We start from the raw sequence: 13,647 nt of genomic DNA, 5'->3' as shown, positions 1-13,647 counted from the left end.
CATACAGTGCTTCAGGGTAACAACACATGTGAACAAAAACATATGTTCGCTGAAACCCAGGAGACGAGAGAGGAGAATAAAACCTTTAGAGGTCTGACCACAGCAAGGACGAAGAGGGGATTTCAAGCATTACAACACAAAGTGGGATTCATCGACTAAATTAACAAACAAAGCAAGACGCGAGCTCTCACCAGTCACCCCATCCGGACTTTTCATAATCAATCACATCTCAGCCAAGCCCAACAATTTATCAATCAATTAAAAACCTAAACAAAACAGCGGCGTTGTAATCAATCAGCAGCTTCTACGGGAGGTTCATTATTGAAAGTTTCAGATCAGATCTATAGGCGGCGGTCCCGAGAGTCTTACTCGAGCGTGCACGTGGAGAAGTGAGGACGAATAGTTGGGTGAGACAAAATGCTGGGGTGTGATCCACCATCAGGCAGCAAAGAGGCCCTCGAAAACTCCACCAGCGCCTGAATATTCATGCTGACGAATCAGGTACCTCAGAGGCACTTGGTTATTCATTATGCCTCTGCAAAAAGAAACACACCATTGTCCCACTGCAACTGAATATTAATACCTCCTATTAATAAAATATCCAACTCGTCCTCTTAAGTCTTGTCTTCAATTTTTTTCATTGCACAAATCAAGACCTGGCACTTCAGTTAAGTGACCATAGTGGGGCCATGAAGAGCAGCCACAGTTTTTATTTGGGATTTTAGCTAAAAGTACTAAATACTTGAGAAAAAAAAAAAAAACGCACATTTAACTTTCATTAATAAATCACTCCAAGTTTCTCGTTCACAAAAAAATTGTTATCCGTGAAAATAGAAAAAAAAAAAATAGTCTGGGCGGATCTGGCAAGAATGGCTCTATAGCCGTATACTCGGAGGGATGAATGTTTAATTTAGAGCTGCTTGAAAGTATGCTGACATTTTACCATTGTTGGGAGAGACGAATACATGGCACACTGTCTGCTGCAGAAATGAAAATGTGCATCAAGGCTGTTAAAAATTCAGCTGCGCTCCCTGGGCAGACATGCAGATCCAGGCTCAGAATACAGTAGACGAGCCGCCACGCTTTGGACTGGAGGTCTCCCTTTATTTAGCCTGTACATTTCTATACAAATCCATGGGTCTTTGTGCAGCTTCACATATTAAAGACCCGCCTCTGTTAGAAAAGGGCTTTTTAAATGAATATTTCTTTAATCATGTCTTGAATCAGGAGCAGACAAAAAAATGTAGAAAATGTGCCACAAATCATCTCTGCTCCACTCTTATTCCACCACTTGTAGATGACCAAATGAGTCAAAGTCAAAGTCGGGTGAATATATCCACATTTATAAATGCCCGATGTTATCTCGTGCTCATTTCTAACTGGTACAATGTTGACAAAATATATTTTATATGGAGAGTAAAATATTGAAAGTTATTTAAGGTTTAGGTTGATTTATTCTGGAATAATATTCTTGCATTTTTATTATTCATAATTATGTTAATAAGTTACAGATTTAACGTTTTAAAAATTGGCATTCTGCTAGCTTTTTGGACTATTTTGGCATTTACTAAGATTTTTTAAGCTAGTTTAGAATGTAGCTATTTTTGTTCAGCTACATGCTAGCTGTTTTGGTTAATTTAGGCTTCATTAGTTTTTTTAGGCTATTTTGAAGTTTAGCTATTTTTTCAGCTACATGCTAACTGTTTTTACACTATTTTGGCATTTACAAAGATTTTCTTAGGCTAGTTTGGAACTTAGCTATTTTTTTCAGCGACAAGCTAGCCGTTTAGGCTAATTTAGGCTATTTAAAGTTTAGCTATTTTTTCAGCTACATGCTAACTGTTTTTGCTAATTTACGCTTTATTAGTTTTTAGGCTATTTTGAAGTTTAGCTATTTTTTCAGGTACATGCTAGCTGTTTTGGCTAATTTAGGCTTTATTAGTCTTTTGGCTATTTGAAGTTTAGCTATTTTTTCAGCTACAAGCTAGCCGTTTAGGCTAATTTAGGCTATTTGAAGTTTAGCTATTTTTTCAGCTACGTGCTAGCTGTTTTTTGCCTAATTTAGGCTTTATTAGTTTTTGGGGCTATTTTTTAGTTTAGCTATTTTTTCAGGTACATGCTAGCTGTTTTGGCTAATTTAGGCTTTATTAGTCTTTTGGCTATTTGCAGTTTAGCTATTTTTTCAGCTACATGCTAGCCGTTTAGGCTAATTTCGGCTATTTGAAGTTTAGCTATTTTTTCAGCTACAAGCTAGCCGTTTAGGCTAATTTCGGCTATTTAAAGTTTAGCTATTTTTTTCAGCTACGTGCTGACTGTTTTGGCGAATTTAGGCTTTATTAGTTTTCAGGCTATTTTGAAGTTTAACTATTTTTTCAGCTACATGCTAGTTGTTTATAGGTCGTAGTATTAGGGCCACCAAAAAGAAAGATTACGAGTTTTTTTCTCGTAAAATTACGACTTTAAATGTTTTTAACACCAATCTGGAAATAAATCTTCACAAGATACTCCATGTCTTTCATCTTCAAGCACAGCTCTGATAAACAGACAACTTTAGTTCTTTTCCTATTAATTTAAAACTTTTTAACTTGTAAATTTGCGGAAAAAAAAACTTAGCCAAAACAGCTAGTATGTAGCTGAAACTTAGCTTCAAAACAGGCTAAAAATCTTAGTTAATGCCAAAATAACCCGAAAAGAGAAGAATGCTAATTTTTAAAACTTTAAAACTGTGACTTAACATAATTATGAATACAAATGTAAGAATATTATTCCAGAATACATAAACGTAAACCTTAAATAACTTTAAATATTTTACTCTGCATAAAAATATATTTAGTCAAAATTATACATGTTAAAAATGAGTGCAAGATAACATTGGCCCATTAATAACAATAAAATAAAATGATCTGGAGGGCCGGATCCGGCCCCCGGGCCTTAACTTTGACACATGTTTTACACAATCCGTACATGTCCTTATGTTCTTCTCTCTGTGCATCAAGTCCAATTCTCCCATCATTTTTGGTAAAGTTCTTCTTGAGTTGTTGTCAGAATTTCTACATTTCCTTTACTATTTTCTACCACTGCTGTTGCAGATTATTGGAGTAAACAAACTCTGGTTAAGCGAACCAAATGTGTTCAGTCTGAATACTCCCTAAAAGACCACCGGGGACACTTTGTAAATAGATCAAAAGATGATCAGAGGACGATCAAGATGTCTTCTTACAACTTTCTCCCTCAAAGAAACCTCAAAGAAACCTGTCATTTGCAAACAAACTATTGACACGCCAGAGCAGATGATGCAGAAACAGCAGAAGGTCTTTTGTCAGAGATTCTTGCTGTGAAAAAGGGAAGAAACAAACAACTGTTGGCACAGCAAAACGGGCAGGGACTGTTAGTTCTCTGACAACACCCAATAGGCTTTGGAGCGGCTGGCCAGCCAGCGGCGAGGCGGTGACACTGAACAAGAGAGTGTGAGACAAGGAAGAAGAAGTGAGAGTCAGAAAAAGCAAGAGAGAAGGTCAAGTACCTGCCACTCCTGTCAAACACTTCCTCTAACAGCTGAGCTGTGTCCAGCAGGGCGGCTGGCTGCTTTCAGGGCCCCTTCATTTCACAGAGGTGATGGGTGATGAGAGCTGCTCCTACTCACGCTTAACGTCTGTCACAATATATTCGGTAGTCCCGGTAACTTCGGGTCACCACTGTGGTGCAATGACCTCTGGGAAAATGTGCAACTGGCATGGCGCACAGGCAGAAGAGGACATCGGTGCTCTGTTCTAGCTTTGGAGAGTTTTGGAATACAAATAAAAGAGGATCTTGGATGTGTTGGAAGCATGTCTTTGTTCAAGCAGAACTATCTCTGCACTTACAGGCCTTACCTGAAGGCAGGAGGAGCCGCTCGCCGAATCCCAGCTTGGATAGGAAACACAGAAGAGGCCGAAGGTTTCGGTGTAGCACAAATCGTCTGCAGGGTCAGAGACGCTTTAGACACAGAACCCCGAACAGGGAGGAACGTTCGCTTCACGACCAGCAGACTGTGACGGACTGACAGACTCTAAGCCCAAGATGGCGATGCGGTCACTGCGCCACACCGAGCCAACTGGCTCGTCGAGACAGGATCTGCTTTTTCAAGGCCCACGGGGGGAAATAAAGAAAAAAAAAGGGAAGAACTTGGAGCCATCTGAACCTCTCCCCGGGGGTAAAGCAGAAAGGGATCTTCAAAAGCGTTTGAGCCACAAATTCCAACAGTAAAGAAGTTTCTCAGATATAGTTCTTGATAACTCTTAATTTTTCCTTCTTTTGACAACAAACAGAACATGTCATTTCTGTCAGAACATTTGAACCTGCAGGAAGGTTGAAGTTGTAGAAAAGTATGATGGAAAAAACAACTTATTTCTATACGAGATGGCTAAAATTCCTAAATAAAGTGCTACAAAAGCACAGGAATTACTAGATTTTTCAAAGAAATGACAGAAAATTACAATAAATAATATATTTTATATACTGTATACATTAACGCTCGCGATTAATCAAAAATAATTAATCAAAGAAACAGTTCTTCGCTTTTACTCTGCGGTTCAGACTTCCATGGCGTGCGTTAAAACATTTCGTCGAGTATTATCCCAATTATACCATGGTCACTTACAAAATAAATAAATACTCAATCGGTACTTTATTCTTGCTATTTTTGTGGTTTAGATCACTTTTTCACAAAAAGCGGATTATTTGATCCATGCCACATTGTACAAACACATTTTACCTGATAATTGCGATTAATCGTGATTATTCCGATTTTTTCGTAATTGACTGACGGCACTAATTACAAATAAATGTTCTAAATGTAGAGTTTCGTGTGTGATTTCATATTGTGAATTTTCGCAGATAAGTGGTCGGCAAATATTGAAAGAAATAAATAAAATTATAGCGATTAATCGCGATTAACTTTTCCCAGTTTGCGATTAATTTGTTAATTTCTTTAAATCCATATTTTTTTACATTTAAAATGGTCTTTTGAGCAAATATATGTAAGTGGATGTTAACAGGTGGATTTTCGCTACTAGACTTTATGGTGAGAAAGAAACAACATTAATATGTTGATGAAAAAATGAGTAAAGAAATGAAGCAGTGAAATTATATTTTTGTTTTAATTTGTCCATTTTATGCTGTATTCTTCCAGTTCATTTCTTAAGTTTGATTTTTTTTTAATAAAAACTGCCTATTGGGAGAAAAAAATAAATTATTATTCATTAAATCCGGCTTCATAAATACATTTTCTTATGATTAAGTACTGAAAAGCAAATTAATAAAATAACAGACATACATTCTTGCATTGGTTGGTTCCCAGGTTGCCATAGAAACATTTGCCACTTTTTAATGATTAAAGTAAATCAAGAAAGAAAAGTTGCAAAAATAGTCACTGGTATGAGTGATCACTGAAGAAAAGCGCAACACAACTGCAATGCAATACTGACGATGGGGTGTCACCACACCCATTGTTCTACCTCTCTATTTATCATAGGTCTATGCTTTTATTCTTTTTTCTTTTTTTTTGCTTAAACAGCATCTTCATCTCTCCAACTGAATTTTCTTGTACGATTGACTTATCTGTACACTTTAAAAAATAACGCCTTTGTCATTTCCTGGAGTGAAAAATTCGGTTTTAACTGCCAGGAGGAGCGACGTTATGAGCAATAACTCCACCGCGATGAGTCAATTACGCTTCGAGTGTTTACTCTAAACGATGTGAATCCACAAAATTACCTCGTGTATTTAGTTTGGGGTAAAACTATTTTGGTGGTTAAAATGAAGAACATTGATTATCAATATGCGCGTCCATAATACTGTATGGCCTCTCCTGCCGTGCAGCATCAGCATCATTCCCTGCTGTTTAAAACAGATTACTGTGTGTACTTGTCATAAATGATGGATTGTAATGAACTGGATCCATACTCTCACCAACCATTTTGTTGATAGGAATGACAGCGAGGATAGATAAACACAATGGAGCTGACAGAGGAGGTAGTTGGAGGGAGGCTACGCGTTGTGTTTAACAAGTGAGGTGAGGGGGGAAAATAGAAAAACAGGTCTTTTTGGGGGGAAAACAGTTCATTTGTGTTTTTAATGTTTTCTTAAATGCTTTTTTCAAGAACATAAATGAAGAAAAATTATGTTAAAATTGCATTTCTGAGTATTTCTTTATTCAAACTGTTGTGGTTTAGAAGCAGACATAAAAACGCCTAATATTGGGTTGGGGCTGTAAGCTAGTGGGAGAGAGTGTAAATAGAAATGGATGTTGGGAAGTAAGGGCTGGCTTACTCTGCTCTAAAGCCTCATTTCCACTGAGTGGTCCGGTACAATACGGTTGAGGCGGAACCGTTGCAAACTGCTAAAAAAAGAATAATCATAATTAAAAGGAACACTTTTAAAATAGATCTAAGCCTAACACAACAAATATTTTATTAACCCAATTTATTTTTTTATTTATTGGAATTCACCCAAAACAACAAGCAAATATGATTTATCACCTAGCTTTGGCTCCATCATATCAAAAAAAATAAAAATTACAAAAAAAAAAACATTGATTCTACACATACACACTATAAATATTAGCTCCAAGGAAAGATAAATGACGGTCCATCCAGTGTTTCCAGTATCATAATTATTATTAAATACTTAAAAATCTCTTAGTCTTGTGTTACATTTAGAAATTTAAATCCACCTTCTACATATTTGTTTTTAGAGAAAAATAATTTTACAGTTTATAAACATTTCAGACCCTCAATGTCTGAGATTGCGTGTTTACAATGATTGAAACAGTCCCCCTGTTAGCATTGATTTTATTCAAATGTCACTCACTTTTATGTTTAATAAGTCTTTTTTTTTTAAACAATTTAATTTACGTTTTAATTAGATATTTTTCTTTTATATCTTATCGCCACGAATGAAAAAGCCACGGTCATGGGACTGCATGTCTATCTCCTGTATGTCTATGTTTTTATATCTGTCCCCACAAAATAAATACATTTAAAATCAAAATTCAACACAAAGGTTTTAAAACGTTTTTAGCTTGTGGAATGATTGTGTAAAATAATCTAAAATGTGTGTGTAAAAAAAAATAAATAAAAAAAACTGGGTTTCTACCAAGGATTTCCTGATCCGATTACCGTATTTTCAGTAGTACAAGTCGGAGGAGCCAAAAAAAGCATAATGAAGAAGAAAAAAACATATATAAGTTTGTCAAAAAACAACCTACAAACTAATTTCAACAGAATAACGTTCACTTTTTTAATGTTAGCTCTCTGTACTAACGACACACAGACGGCTACATAGCAGCGGCTAACTGCTAAATGCTAGCTCCGGGATTTAACCACTTCCAGGCTGTTCTTTGACATGCCTTTTTTATTTAAGTAAATGTACAAATATCTACTGTGACAATAAAACCAAAAAAAATTATGTCTTTAAGAAGTTAAATAATATAATCTTAAAAACAAAATAATTAATTATTCAATTGTTCTAATGCTCCAACAAAGTCATCTTTAATTTTTAAGAGTTTTAAATAAAGATATGAATCACATTTGGGTAAAAATGTTCAATAATTCTTAACTAAATTTTCTCATCAACATTTACTAGTTGTTTTTTTTAGGTGATAGTTCACTATTTGTACTAATTTGTTAAAGCTACTTCACTGTTTAAGTGTTAAATAATAAAATAATGTTAATGAAATAAAAAAAAGGTAAAAACCTAAATCGGTATTTTTTTTAAATGTTTTCCAAAGTATCGTCAGATACTCAAAATCAAATGACTCTGAATGGGATCATCCCAAAATATAAATGTCAATCAATGCTACAAAAAAAAACAGTTTTAAAGATAAATTAATCAAAAAATCGTAAAGCATGAGAAACTAATAAGGATTAAGACCCTCATCTTCATAGAAAAGTATGAATTTAACAATTCTCTGCGATTGTCTCCTCCTTATCTCATCTCTCATTTATATTTGTGACTCTAAGAGTCCAAAAAAACAAACAAAAACTAAAACAGGCTGAGTTCTACTCGTCTATCTGTCGATCCCCTCCTACAAAACACTTTGCTTGTCACCGCAGAATCCCAAGCTCCTTTATTAAACGTTCCGAACGAAAGTGTCTGGCTTTGAGAAGCGGAGTGTGACTGTTTAAAACTACTGGGATTGTGGTGTAATCCAGCAGACGGAGCCCGACTTTAAAGTCGCCCGACGCTCCACATCCAAGTGAAAAACCGGTGGAGGAGTGACAACGGGAGAGGAGGCTTTCCAGGGAACCCGTCTGTATTTTGATACATGTTGAGTGGAGAGACCCGTATGTTTTGGCGGGACCTTGAGCTTGACATTAAGCTTAAAAATAGAGTGAAATGTGGGTTACTTCTACAGAGGGGGTCCCACGGATGGAGGGTTCTAGATCGTCAGTCAGCCGCTGCAGCAGGCATGGAGGTTGGAAATCGATCATATAATATATTAATCACCAATTAAACTGATCGGTTTTTCCTAAATGTGTTTGGAAATTGTTCTCCTCTTATGTTGTTTTTCATACTTAAGCAGGGGAGCTTGCTGGGGGGACTGGGGAGAGGGGGCAACTTTCCCCAAACTTTCCTTTTTCTGTGTTTTTGTTTTCTTTTTTCCTTTTGTCTTTTTAGCAGACAGCTGTCTGAGACAAGATGCTGCTTCCACTGGAGACCTCACTCTCTTCACTCATGCTCAGCCGGCTTCATAGTTGCTATGGAAAAAAAAAAAAAAAAATGGGGCACACAACAGTTCAATGGGGGAGCAGAGTCTGGTGGGTCTGAAGGGAGGAAGCGGTTTCCAGGGCCCATCCTGTCAAACCATCAAACTCTTTTGATGTGGGAAACTGGTAAAGAAGCGAGAGTAAGGAATCGGAAAACACGGAACACGATGAAGAGGAGGGAGGAAACGACGAGCAAATAAGAAACTGATCTGTTGACTCAAGTCAATTTGGTGCATCTATAGACAACATTTCAAAAAGAAATGACAAAAAAAGAGAGATATTTGTGTTGGGAAAAATGCAGGTGTAATTTTTAAGAGGGAGAAGAATCAAGACAGTCAATAAGTTGCAGCCAGAGAAATGAGTCCCGACAGTACAGAAGAAATCGGAGTGATTTTCTGTCTGATGTAAGAATTAAGCCTCTGTTACTGAGGTATTAATCTCCGAACAGCTGTGGTGATTATTTACGGCAAAAAATCAGTAAAAATATGTTAAAATGAAGCTGGAAGGCACTAAAGTTGCATCCATAAATAAAAAAAATGTATTTATGCACACATTAAGTCAAGAAATTTGTGTTCAATTCAACTTCCTTTTTAAAGCTTCAGTTCATAACAGAAATACCTTCACACAACGAGGAAAAATAACTGAATTCAGTCCAGATTATTCCAATGAGACCAAACTATTTGAATTAAGTGACCAACAAAATACCCTGAAAGGTTTTTGGTGTAACTAGATACTGTATGTAGCATTACCTGTAATAATGCTAGTGGGAATGCTGTAAGCTGAATTTGGCCACTGAAGATGCTAGAGCTGAAGCTAAAAGCCAACAAAAATATTAGCTACATGTCAAATTAGCCAAAAAAAAAAACGTACGTTAGCAACAGTTAGCATGTGACCAAAAAAAAAAAAAAACAAAAACCTAACCTTCAAAATGTCCTAAAAAACTGAAAAAAGACTCAATTAGCCAAAACGGCTAGCATGTAGCTGAAAAAAAGCTACATATCAAATTAGCTTAAAAAAAAAACTTACGTTAGCCAAAACAGCTAACATGTGACTAAAAAAAAAAAAAAAAAAAAAACCTAACCTTCAAAATTTCCTAAAAACTGAAAAAAAGCCTTAATTAGCCAAAATGGCTAGCATGTAGCTGAAAAAAAAGGTATATGTCAAATTGGCCAAAAAAAAAAAAAAAAAACATACGTTAGCCAAAACACCTATCATGTAACTAAAAAAAAGAAAAACCTAACCTTTAAAATTTCCTAAAAAACTGAAAAAAAGACTTAACTAGCCAAAACGGCTAGCATGTAGCTGAAAAAAGCTACATATCAAATTAGCCAAACAAAAAAACGTACGTTAGCCAAAACAGCTAGCATGTGACTAAAAAAAAAACAAAAACAAAAACCTAACCTTGAAAATTTGCTAAAAAACTGAAAAAAAGCCTTAATTAGCCAAAATGGCTAGCATGTAGCTGAAAAAAAAGGTATATGTCAAATTGGCCAAAAAAAAAAAAAAAAAACATACGTTAGCCAAAACACCTATCATGTAACTAAAAAAAAGAAAAACCTAACCTTTAAAATTTCCTAAAAAACTGAAAAAAAGACTTAACTAGCCAAAACGGCTAGCATGTAGCTGAAAAAAGCTACATATCAAATTAGCCAAACAAAAAAACGTACGTTAGCCAAAACAGCTAGCATGTGACTAAAAAAAAAACAAAAACAAAAACCTAACCTTGAAAATTTGCTAAAAAACTGAAAAAAAGCCTTAATTAGCCAAAACGGCTAGCATGTAGCTGAAAAAAAACTACATGTCAAATTAGCTAAAAAAAAAACAAAAAATGTACGTTAGCCAAAACAGCTAACATGTAACTAAAAAACAAAATTTAAAAAAAAAACCTAACCTTCAAAATGTCCTAAAAAACTAAAAAAAGCCTTAATTAGCCAAAACGGCTAGCATTTAGCTGGAATGTTAGCCTAACTCCAAAACAGCCAAAAGAAATTAGTAAATGCTAAAACAGTCCAAAAACCTAGCTGAATGCCAATTTTTTAAAAACTTTAAAACCGTAACTCTTTACTATTTTACTCTCCATAAAAATGTATGTTTATATGTAATGTATGTTATACAAGTTAGAAATGAGATAACATTGGACCAATAAATTAAAATGATCCGGCGGGCCGGATCCGGCCCCCGGGCCTTGACTTTGGAACATGGGATGTAGACAAAACATAAATACTGGAGCATGCGTATCAATTTTGGATTGGGAGGGGCTGCATCTTAAGGGGAGCACAGGTGTGTTCCCATACCTCAAAGTACGCCATTAAAATGGAAAGTACCTGTTTCGTATGTGTGGTAAGAGCATTGTAAAGTATTTGTGAGGATAGTATAGATCGCTGGTGATGTCCATGTATTGGCTTCTTACTGACAGTAAAATCACTGGATACACCAACCCCTCTCATGGTCACTAAAGGAAGTACCCGCTGGTTTCAAGAAAATCCCATAGACTCCCATTGAAAAATAAACAGTTATTACTCAGATGTCCTTTACATGCCAAACTGGATATATAGCTGTTATCAACGGTTGATTTTACCTTTAGGCCCACCAGGTGTTGCCAATGACTGCACCTGGAAGCATTGGCCTGCTCCGTTTGACTAATCAGAGAAGGTTAAATCCATGCCGGTGTTCCGTAAATGAATCCCGGTCAAGGTAAAACAAAACATTTCAGATCTCCGAGTTTGCTTGGAGCTTGAAGAAAAACAGGATTTATGATTCATGCTGTTCCGTCCACCTCTTTGAGATCCAACTTCTGTCAGTGATTAACATAAGAAAATGTCAAAGAGTAAGAGTGGGAGGAAGAAGTTGGATGGAGAATGACACAAGAGGACTGAGTGCTTTGGAAAACGGAGAGATTGATTCTTACGAGGCGTGTCAGATGGCTCTTATCCGACTCGGAATAAGTTTGACCACGTTCAACCTCTGTTCTCTACCAGGACTCGTCTCTGTGATCACGGAATTCATCTGTACTGTTCGTCTTCTGGAGAAAAGCAGAAAAACCGGAGGAGGAAAGCAAGAATCGAGAACATGAAATGAGATTTTATGGATTAGTAACGGAGATTTTACCCTCCGACTGTCCCAGAATGATCAAACGATGACCCCAGTTGAAAGAGAAAAACCGTTTTAAATAAAATGTGAGGCTCACAACAAACTAGGAGGGGAAAAGAACAATCAGAAAGGAAAAGTTTGATGAAAAAAATGGACTAGAAGAAAGTGCCAGACCCAGATGAAAGAAAAACGCCGCGCCGTGTCATCTTGGAACCATCAAACGGAGCGACACATCCTGCAGGCTCCAGAAGAGGATGCAGAGCACAACAGTGGTCTCTGAAGAGACGCCATGAACTCTGAAGACGTCCCAACGCTGCCCTCTGGCCTCCTGCAGCTCGGCCCATTTGGGAGTCAAAACTCCAGTTGAGTATACTCTTTGAGTTGTGGTTAACGTGGCTGGTTTGGAATGCAAAAGTTTTATTTATGTTGGCCTCAAATGGAATTTTCTTTCAAATCCGTTTGAAAGTAAAATAGTGGCGTTCCGTCAAAGCCTCCATTGAAGGCCTAATCTGAAAAGAAGCATCTAAATCACAGAGAAATGGTTATATATACATGTATATTTGTCCAAATATATATTCTTGATCTTTTCAACCGTTCTACACCCCAGCTGTTCTGCTGTCTGTTTTTTTTCCACATGAAAAGTTTCTAACCAATCAGATTTTAGCCCTCACTGGTCGCCATGTTCATGAAAGTCTGTCTTACGTTCAAACAGGCCGTACTTCCTTCCGACCTCACTTCCTGTTTTTGCAGCAGCCTTTCCATAAAAATCACTGTCATTAATGGGTTAAACATTGACATTGATTCGACCAATCAGAGTACGAGTTAGAGGTTGAGTTCGAATTCCCGCCCAATCACTATATAGTGCGTTCGACATTTTCTAGTGCTCCTGAATTCCAAATCGAGCGCACTCGACATTTCCCAGAAGTCTTTGCAAAACAATATCTTACATTGATGGTCACTAGATTGGCGGATATAGACCACAATGCATTGCGGTTGAACTATTTCGAACATAAAAATGTGTTTAAATGTGATATTTGAATAAAACATCCACATTTTCACCAGTGGAGTCATAAATAAACGCTGTGAAATGTTAATTGGATTTTTACTTCGTGAAATCGGTGACGTCAAATCCGGTTTTTAGAAAAATGAAAGAAAAGCAGTGAGCATCGTGTCTGAATTAACTTTAAAATCCAGGGCACTAGATAGTCCTGCACTATTAGGGGGGGAATTCGGACACAACCGGAGTCTCTGTAGCTCCATGACAACGGATGATGATGTAATCGCCTCTGATTGGATGGTCAAAGGTCGCGCTACCAAAAGCTAACTTCTTCTGTTCTTCACGCCGTAGGGACTTGATTTTTGTTTGAATTACTTGCCGTTTCGTACTTAACAATAGAAGATTTATTGCTGATTTATTGCGCAAGTCATTCTTACGATGGACTTTTCCGTAAAAGTTGGACATCGACAAAAAAGGCGGACCAACCCCGAAGCTAGCGAGCCTCAAAGAAGAGTAAAGGATTTGTCCTCCAGCTCTGAAATGCACGAGCCGCCGTCGATTAATAACAACTAATTAAATTAGTCGTCGACTATTTTAATAGTCGATTAGTCGACTTATCGTGGCAGCTCTAGTGTGTTTTTAATGACAATAAAATCTTAGTAACAAGCCTTGATATCGTATTGAGATAATTAAGTACCAAAACTCTTATAATAATGACAATTATCTAGCATAAAATCTACTAAGTAAGAAGAATTATCTTAAAATTAAAAATATAAGCATGTATATTCTTGTTTTAAGATACTTCATCTCACT

The 13,647-nt window shown here is 36.6% G+C and overlaps 1 long non-coding RNA gene across 1 annotated transcript in view; it reads right to left on the bottom strand.

The window, feature by feature from the left end:
- Positions 1-3,402: 3,402 nt before the first annotated feature.
- The window catches only part of LOC112146958, a 23,974-nt gene continuing 13,729 nt past the window's right edge, over positions 3,403-13,647 (bottom strand). Inside the window, exons 3-4 of the long non-coding RNA XR_002919349.2 lie at positions 3,873-3,958; positions 3,403-3,774 (exon numbers count right to left, since the gene is read on the bottom strand). This is a non-coding gene — a long non-coding RNA (uncharacterized LOC112146958). The remainder of the gene's footprint in view (positions 3,775-3,872; positions 3,959-13,647) is intronic.

Source organism: Oryzias melastigma, linkage group LG8 (genome assembly GCF_002922805.2).
Source record: "Oryzias melastigma strain HK-1 linkage group LG8, ASM292280v2, whole genome shotgun sequence".
NCBI lineage: Eukaryota > Metazoa > Chordata > Actinopteri > Beloniformes > Adrianichthyidae > Oryzias > Oryzias melastigma.
This window is presented reverse-complemented; position numbering and strand designations above follow the sequence as displayed.